The sequence below is a fragment of the Colobus angolensis genome, unplaced genomic scaffold (genome assembly GCF_000951035.1).
Source record: "Colobus angolensis palliatus isolate OR3802 unplaced genomic scaffold, Cang.pa_1.0 Scaffold15, whole genome shotgun sequence".
In the NCBI taxonomy this organism is placed as follows: Eukaryota; Metazoa; Chordata; class Mammalia; order Primates; family Cercopithecidae; genus Colobus; species Colobus angolensis.
Window position 1 is genome coordinate 14907564 of NW_012114599.1, and position 9998 is coordinate 14917561.

The window sequence follows — 9998 nt, forward strand, 5'->3', positions numbered from 1 at the left end:
TACCTCAGTTGAAAATGCAGAAATCACCGGTCTTCTGTGTCCTTCGCACTGGGAGTTGGAGACTGGAGCTGTTCCTATTCGGCCATCTTCGGATTGCAATATCGTTTCTAGACTTTTTAATGATTGCCATTCTAACTGGCGTGAGATGGTATCTCATTGTGGTTTTGATTTGCATTTCTCTAACAACCAGTGATGAGGTTTTATTGATATGTATGTTGACTGTGTAAATGTCTTCTTATGAGAAGGGTCTGTTTATTTCCTTCATCCACTTTTTGATGGGGTTGTTTATTTCTTGTAAATTTATTTTAAGTTCCTTGTAGATTCCACAACCATCTGATCTTCAACAAACCTGACAAAAACAAGCAATGGGGAAATGATTCCCTATTTAATAAATGGTGCTGGGAACCTGGAGAGCCTTATGCAGAAAACTGAAATTGGACCCCTTCCTTACACTTTATACAAAAGTTAACTCAAGATGAATTAAAGACTGAAACATAAAACGTAAAACCATAAAAACCCTAGAAGTAAACCTAGGCAATACCATTCAGGGCCTAGACATGAGCAAAGACTTCATGACAAAAGCACCAAAAGCAATTGCAACAAAAGCCAAAACTGACAAATCGGATCTAATTAAACTAAAGAGCTTCTGCACAGCAAAAGAAACTACCATCAGAGTGGACAATCTACAGAATGAGAGAAAAATTTTCCAATTTATCCATCTGACGAAGATCTAATATTCCAAATGCTTTTATCCATTCATTTGTCTTCTATGTTAAAGCATTTACATAGAACTGGTTATGTAAGTTAACCCAATTCCCTCCCAAGAGCTAGATTTTCATAAATAATTTCAAAATGTTAACCTCCCCTAAAGAAAACCTCACTCAGATTTATCAAAATAGGATGGAGTACTTCTCATCATATATAGATCTAGCACATTTGTAGCTAAACTCTATGAACTCTCTCAGTTTATGTACTTACCTTGATTAAAATCTTCCCTTGTAAATAATTCATCTCCAATCTTATTTTGATAGATAGTCTTTTGTCCCATTCATGTTTACTCTTATGGTTAAACATGTGAGTTTGAGATAAGGCAGCCAGGGGATAAAATTTAGTTTTGCCATTAATGTTTTTATAGCATATGACTTGATTCTTTGAGGCTTAACTTATGCATGTGTATTAAAGGAACAATAATAATATTTATTACAGGGTATTCTTATAAGTATTGCATAACATAAATAATGTAAAATCGATACATTAGAATAGCACATTGAAAGAATTTAATGTGTTAACTATTCTCATTCTCAATAATTTTATTATTCTGCTGTTTTTGCATCTCTTTAAGCAATGTAAAATGAAATGAAATAGAGCAAAATAAGCATGGTGTTTTAAGTTAAAAAGTCCTGAATTAGTGACCTGATTCATACCTTATTTGCTGTATGACTTTAGATTAGTGTCCTAACCTCTTTAAGTCACATAGTAGTGATTCAATGACATGATGTGTATATAGGAGCTGACATGAATTGTGTTCTTATCAAATGCCTGTTGAATAAATATATGAGTTATATGAATGATGTACATATCAGTATTGGTCTTAACAGTTTCAAAACAACCTTTGTTAAATCATTTAAAATAGGTTTATTTCTTACATATGAACAGTATACTATGGAAAGCACTAGGAATAACTTCAAATCGGCCTGGTAAGGACCATTATCTACCTATATGGTATGTAATATTAACCAATTCAACCATATGCATGCTGTTGAATTGGTTAATAATTCTCTGGAAACAGTAACATGTGTCTTTGCTCGGGCCTAAATTATAATTCATGTACATCTGAGTGTGCCTAGAAAACTGATGGGGAAGGCCTTCTCAAAATCGATTCCCATAACCCCTTATCTTTTCCTCTAGAAACCTAACAAGACACCTGAAGCAATGATGAGTGTGACCACAAGAGCAAAAAGTCTAGAGTAAGACACTAAGAGAAAACATTCAAGTTCAGCAATGAGTATACTTGCAAGGCAGACTCTGATATAAGCACTGGGGAAACAGAGACTTTGGAGCTAAGTGGCATGGCTGAAAAGGATCCATGGATCCAGTTTGAGGACCAGGATATAGTCACTGGGCAAAGATTTTCAGTGTCAGCTGAGAAGCAACAAATCTGAATTACCTAAGAGATAATGGGTGAGGCCATCTCAGTTATGTAATCTAGACATATTTATTTCTCTACACCAAGGTTCAATCTTGGTAAAAAGAAAATTTAGTGTTTACATATAAGTCACTCAACTACAATAGTCAAAACAATAATAGTTAATTCTAATGTTTACCAGATGAAATATGCCTTTCTATAATCAAGTTCTTATTACTTATTGGCTTCACAGGGGTTGGTCTTTAAATTAATTTTATAAAGTCATTAGAATATGCATTATGACTAAATACACATTAAATGCATTAATAAATTATTCCTCTTTTTAGACATATGGTTTCTCCAGTGGTTTCTATTATTTTCCAAAATCATGTAGTAATAAACTGATCCATAAATAAGAAGTGAACACATTTTTGATCAAAAATCAACACTTTTGATTGTACATGTGCTATTTTAAAACTCGATTATAAAAGTTAATGGTCCATAGACCCTTTTTTTAAGTTCACAAAAGGTACTTATTTAACCCAGTCTTGGAATCTCTGACAATTACAAGCATGATGTTGTTATATTGGATTAAAATTCAATTAAACTACAAAGCTACATCTCTTCCTCCAGAAACTCTCCGAGAAACAAGAAACAACCCTTGCATATAAGTTATTTCCAGATTTGATTTTAAACAATATATTTGCAATAGAATTATGTAGAGAATATGATTGAAAATAATTGAGAAACAAAATTGAAATATTGTAGTATTATTTCCAGAAACAGATAAGATGAGTCACACATGCCCAGTAACTTTTCAAATGAAAATAGATGGAAATCTCTTGCCACTTGACATTAAAATTTCAATAGCAAGTGTATCTGGCCATATTACAAGCTGAGTAATTACATTTGGTCCACAGCATAGACATTTGATGCCTCAAAATTCTTCAATCTAACGTTGAGGTGTATAAAAAACCTAGGTCCAGGACATTCTAGCAAACTTTTGGTTCTTGGAATTGGTTATCAAGCATGAAACTTAGTAATTCCAGAAGTTCCTTTAGATATCTTGCTAATTCAGAATGAAGAGAAAGTATGGCTGAATTGTTTTCACTCACTCAATCAATTTTGGCATGTTCACTTGTTTTAATGAACAGTGTTGAAAAATCATTAATAGAATTGGGGGCTAACATTAAGAAATGGGATTTAGAAAAAAATAAACCTCTAAGAGGATGTGCCAAATTCTGCCTGAGTTGCTCTTCATAGAGTGGCAGCCCATTAACAAGCGCCTTTGGAATATTCAGTGAGCAAGGAAAAGGCAGGCTCCTGGGTCTTTTTGTATTATTCTAAGTTCATTACATGTTTTGGAAGTATGAGAGAACAATGTAATTGGTGAGATGACGCCCTTTGCTCTCATACATGTGCACTAAGCCTCCACTGTGGAAGATAATCTATGGAACTCTAGAAACATTAATGTTCCTGATCTCTTACAAGAGACAAGCACAGTAACATAAGCATCCAGATTCAGAAACTGTTGTATTATGAAAGGGCATTGTAAAATCAGGCTGAATTTAAAGCAGAGATTTTAAAATTAAGGACTGTTTCTGTAAAAATGTAGTTTAGTTTTCAAGAGAGGTTTACAATTTATAGAACACTATGTATAGACGTTATCTTATTTAACCTTCAAAATAGCCCTAATAAAAAATAGATATTGTATTTAATTTAAAGACAAAGAAATTTAATCCCATAAAGACTGAGAGATTTTTTTTTCTGTTTATTAGAATGGAAGGGCAGAGTTAGGAGTGACACACAGGTGTACTGAATTTGATTCCAGTTGAATGCCCCCTCTTTGAAACAGGCGTCCTTATGTGGTGTTATTCAACTGAATGTCTACTACTCATAAATGATTCACCATTGCAATAAACATTGCCATGTAATTGATAAGAGTTAGAAGCTCAGGTAAAGTTATTCTAGCTTAAAGCAATTTTCTATTTTAATTTTTTTGATCAAATCTGCAAGGCTATTATGGGAAAACTAAAATTCCATTTGATTTGCAGAATTCCATTTAAAACGAGAACTGGATTATTTTGTCATGCAAAGTGAACAGTAGTAAAAAGACATATTTGATGCAATCAAACCACATCTATAGATCTATAGATGAGGTTTTGTATTTTTTTTATTGTTGTTGTTGTTGTTGTTGCTGTTGTTTTTGAGACAGAGTTTCGTTCTTGTTGCCCAGGCTGGAGTGCAATGGCACCATTTCGGCTCACCGTAACCTCTGCCTCCCAGGTTCAAGCGATTCTCCTGCCTCAGCCTCCCTAGTAGCTGGGATTACAGGCATGTGCCACCTTTGTATTTTTCATAGAGGTGGGGTTTCTCTATGTTGGTCAGGCTGGTCTCAAACTCCCGACCTCAAGTAATCTGCCCGCCTCGGCCTCCCAAAGTATTGGGATTATAGGAATGAGCCACCACGCCTGGCCCTAGATGAGGTGATTTTAATCTCACAACGCTCTCTCTTTTTTGTTTTTTTAAGTATTTCTTTTTATATATTTAGAGGGCACAAATACGGGTTTGTTATATGCATATACAGCATAGCAATGAAATCTAGACTTTTAGTGTACCCATCACCTGAATAGTGAACATTTTAGCCAATAGGACTCTCTTTTTGAAATAAGAATAAAGTTAAGAATAGCAGTGAGTAACACTGAAGGAATCTTTTATATCAGGCATTATCCTTGGTGACTTACATCTATTTTTTGAAAGCTTACAATATCCACATGAAGAAAAAACAATTGTTTTCCCCTTTTACCATAAAACTGAGGCACAGAGCCTAGACTAGAATAACTTCTTAAGGATTGCATAGCAGGCCAGGTTGGCTCCAGGATACATGGATTTAAGGAAGATACTACGCTACTTCCTCCAAGAGTAGGATTATATAACGGAGAGGAACTGGAGTCACACAGAATCAAGTGGATTCCTGGCTCCATTGCTGCCCAGCTGTGTTACCTTGAACCAGATATTTACCTAATTTCTGCCGTGGTTTATTCTCTGTAAAATGGAGATGCTGGTAAAGCCTTTTCCCTAGGATCACTAGAAGGGTCAAGTGAGACCGTGCGAGTTAAGTCTACTTCCTTGCACATTAAGTAATGAACAAATGGTAATTGTAGAAGAACAGCATAAATAAATCGTACTTTAAAAATAATCTACCCTAAGCTCTTAATTTTAAAAGGAAGATGAGAAAACTAAATTCCAAAGGGCTAACTGGTTGATTTTATATCATTTTGTCAGTGTCAGAATGAAGAGTAGAAGCCAGGCCTCTCAATCCTTCTAGGGTTCTTTGAACCAAAAAGTAGTAAAGAATTGTATCTCATGTGTCATTTCTCCCATTAAAAAGAAATTATTCAATCTCCTGACCTCATGATCTGCCCACCTCGGCCTCCCAAAGTGCTCGGATTACAGGCGTGAGCCACCGCACCTGGGCAACATGGTGCAACCTGGTATCTACCAAAAATACAAAAAATTAGCCAGGCGTGGTGGCGGGCGCCTGTAGTCCCAGCTACTCGGGAGACTGAGGCAGGAGAATGGTGTGAACCCGGGAGGCGGAGCTTGCGGTGAGCCGAGATCGTGCCACTGCACTCCAGCCTGGGTGACAGAGTGGGACTCCGTGTGAAAAAAAAAAAGAAAGAAAAGAAAAGAAGAAAGAAGGAAAGGAAGGAAGGAAACTATAATCATTTCCTCTGTCTAAGATGAATCTACTGATGGTGACCGTCATTGGAATATCTTTTTAGTCTTGTCTGTATGTCATAAGTATTTGCAAGTAAACTGTAAAAATGTTTCTTCTATCAAATATCAATAAATAAATTGCCTTGAAAAAAATAAGAAATAGCAAGCATAATCCCAAATTTTGTGTTTTTGAGGCAATAAATTCACAGAGGAATCATTTTCCTTGCTTCGCAGAGTTAGGATGTCTGCTTATTTATGTATTGACAGCAGCCGTGGCTTGAAGTAAATTCAAGAACTAAGAGGTCAGGAGATCCACAAAAATATTATAAAAAATAAAAAGAAGCCCAAGCAAATGCAAAGCAAACTCTGAAAGCAGGAAAACCTTCAACTTTGGCTTACTTGTCCATCCGAAAAATTCCTAAGCCAATCACATGGAGCATTTTACCAAGACAATGAGCCTACAAGATGTCAAACTGATCATGCTGTCTTAACTTATGGCTTTCAAATAAAGCAGTCCTTGATGCCAGAACTGCTACTGGTAGGGCAAGGATTGAAATGAACTTTGTCATATTTGATAGTTTTTATATGGGTACCATAGTATTCAAAGAGAATTCAGGTTATCTAAAGGCAGGAGTCTTAAAAATCTTAAAAATCTTCTCATAGTTGCATAAAATTAACCAAAGAGATTTTTTTAAAAGAAGAAAAGAGAAATAACATAGTTATTAATTGAATTGAAATATGGTTCCTAAGACTATTAACAGCAAACAAGGGTAAATGTATTTGTTCATTTGATATTGTAGGGTCACTACCTTTCAGCAGTAAAATCTGCAGATAGACTAAAGAAAGGTACAAAGATAAATGAAGATTAAATGCAATGATGATCCAGCTTTATGCAAAATGACAGCTGAATTCTCCCTGCACTCAGCCTATGATGGAGGTGTTTTAAGTTATCATTCTTTCATTTTTTTAATCTGAATAATAGATGCCACTTACAAAACGAGACTTGGCCATATACTTAATCTTTTTCAAGCTGACTCAGTTGTAAAGTAGTAGCAGCAGAAACTCTGAACTTATAGCATGGAAAGAAAGAAATCACAGTTTAGCAGTCTAAGATACCAACACTGTTTTGATGAGGTTTTCCTTAATAGCATATTATTTGACACTCATGGTAGTATAACAAATTGACAAGTGGAAGAAATTTAGAAAAAAGCCAACGGAGATACTTTAGATTTTACTTGGGCAAATACAAAATAGGCAAAATTCTAACAGTGAACAGACTAAGGATGCTCCCTTTATTTTTCTGATTATTAAGTATCTATACACTGAGCTGAATAAAAGATAGGAATACTTAACAAGGCATCCAAAAAAAAAAAGATAAAAGCTGGTGGGAAAGTGCAAATCAGATATAAAAACCAGTAATAACTGTGATCAATATGGTTCTATTTTCTATCTCAACTTTTCTTTGTTTTCATCTGTCTTGCTATACTTTGGTTTATCCACCGAAATGCACCAATGTCTTCTAGAATACAGCATATTATACATTTAAAATAAGAAAACAAAAACACATATAATCAAATGGAAAAACACACTGTTAATATGTGTTGGTGTTTCTTAAATTTAATGTAATTCAAAAAACTTTTACAAAACATCTATTAGCATCTACTGGTAATACTTTCACTGATGTAAGTACATATGCAGACACATGTACATAAGTGTACAGCTCAATGACTTTTTATGAAATAGACATCTCTGTAACAGCACCAATATCAAGAAAAAAGACATTACCAGCATCATGAGAAGCACTTCTGTGCTGCCTTCCCATTTCTGTCCTACCAAGAGTACCGGCTGTCCTGACTTCTATCAGAGTACATCAAGTTGGCCTGTTTTCATACATTATATACTATAATCAAAATATATGTATTCTTGTGACTTCTTTGGTTCAAATGTTTATTTACATCATTATATTTATACCATTCAGTATGTAAACTCATAATAATATTCATAAATACCTTACTATATAGGTAATTTGTCTATTTTAAAATTGGGTTATTTGTCTTTTGGGTTTTTGGAGTTTTTCTTTACTTCTTTGCATATTCTAGATATAATTTTCTAAAAAGCAGTAAAGAATTTACTCATGTGTCATTTTTTTCCATTAAAAATATTTACAAATATTTTCTCCCATTATGGAAGTTGTCTTTTAACTCTTTCGATAGTATGCTTTGGACAAAAATTTTAAATTCTGATGGTGTTCATTTTATGTATTTTTATTTTATGTCTTTTTTCTTGTTGCTCACATTTTTGGAGTTATAGTTCAGAGCCTTTTGCTAAATCTAAGGACACAAACATTTACTCCTATATTTTCAAGTTTTATAATTTTAGTTCCTACATTTATGTCTTTGATCTATTTTGAGTTAATGTGTGTATATGGTGTGAGGTAAGGTCCAACTTCATTCCTTTGCATATGGCTATCCAGTTGTATCAGTACTAATTGTTCAAAATACTATTTTTTTTTCTCTATTGAATCATCTTGGCACAACTATCAAAAATTATTTGAATTGCTGTATGTACGGGTTTATATCTGGACTCAATTTTATTTCATTAATCTATATGTCTATTCTTCATCAATTATTACATTGTCTTGATTACCACTGCTTTGTAGTGAAATCAATAAGTTTAAGTCCTTCTAATTTATTCTTCTTTTTCAAGATTTGTTTTTACGATTCTGGTTTATTTGTAATTCCATATGAAATTTAGAATCATCTTATCAATTTGTACAAAGAAGTCATCTGGAATTCTGATGGGGATTATGCTCAACAATGTTAAATTTTCAAATCTATGCACATAGATTATTTTCCATTTATTTAGATCTTCTTTAATGTATTTTAACAATGGCTTGTAAACTTCAGAGTATAAACCTTGCACTTCTTTTGTTATATTTATTTCAATGTTATTTTTAAATTACTATAGTAAATAGCACTTATACTATACAATTATACTATAATTATATAAATTATATATATAATTGTATTTATCAGTTTAACAGCTATTTACTGGACCTTTTAGGATTTTCTATATACCAAGTTATGTTATCTGCAAACAGAACTTTTTTCTTTCTTTCCAATCCAGATACCTTATATTTACTTCTCTTGTCCTCTTGTCTATTTGCTCAAGCTAAAACCTCCTGTACAAATAGAAACATCGAGAGTGCACATTCTTGTCTTGTTCTTAATCTTAGGAGGAAAGTATCCAATCTCTCACCATTAAATATAATGTTAGCTGTTGAATGTTAGCTATAGGCACCTTTTATGAGATTGAGGATGTTTCCTTCTGTCCCTAATCTATTCAGTGTGTATTATCATGAAAGGGTTGTAGATTTGTTAAATTCTGTATCTATTTAGATGATCATGTGAATGTTGTCTTTTATTCTATAGAGATAATGTATTATGTTAACTGATTTTCAAATGTTAAACCAATATTACATTCCTGGAATAAATAATAATTGGTCGTGATGTGTAATTATCATATGTTGCTGGTTTGTGTTTGTAGTATTTTGTTGAGTATTTTTACATCTATATTCATAAAATGTATCAGTATTCTTACCTTGTGATATCTTTGTCTAGTTTTCATGTCAAGGTAACACTGGCCCCATATAATGAGTTAGGAAGTGCCTCCACTCATATATTTTGCAGGAGTTTGTGAAGAATCATTATTAATTTATAATTAATTGAGAATCAATAATTTATGAAATAGAGTTTGGGAACTATTGTTTTTGACAAGCTTCTCTCTAGATAGAATAAAAATACCAACATTTTTGTTTTTTATCTTGGGTTCCCTTTTGATTATTTTTTAAACAGTTTTAGAAAGCAGTTTTGAAGACAAAACTAGAATTACATTTTGTTTTCAAGTTCAATTTTCTGGTGCCTAAAGATATAGAATGCTGAAGTATGCTAGAAACAATTCACTGATTGAGACTCAAGATAATTACTAGGTATGAACTCTGAAGTTAATTATACATCTTGATAGATTTTATTAGGTTGTTATTTGCTGTGTGTGTGTGTGTTTTAAGGACACACACCAAGGTTCTTTTTTTTTTTTTTTTATACTTTAAGTTCTAGGGTACATGTGCACAACGTGCAGGTTTGTTACATATGTA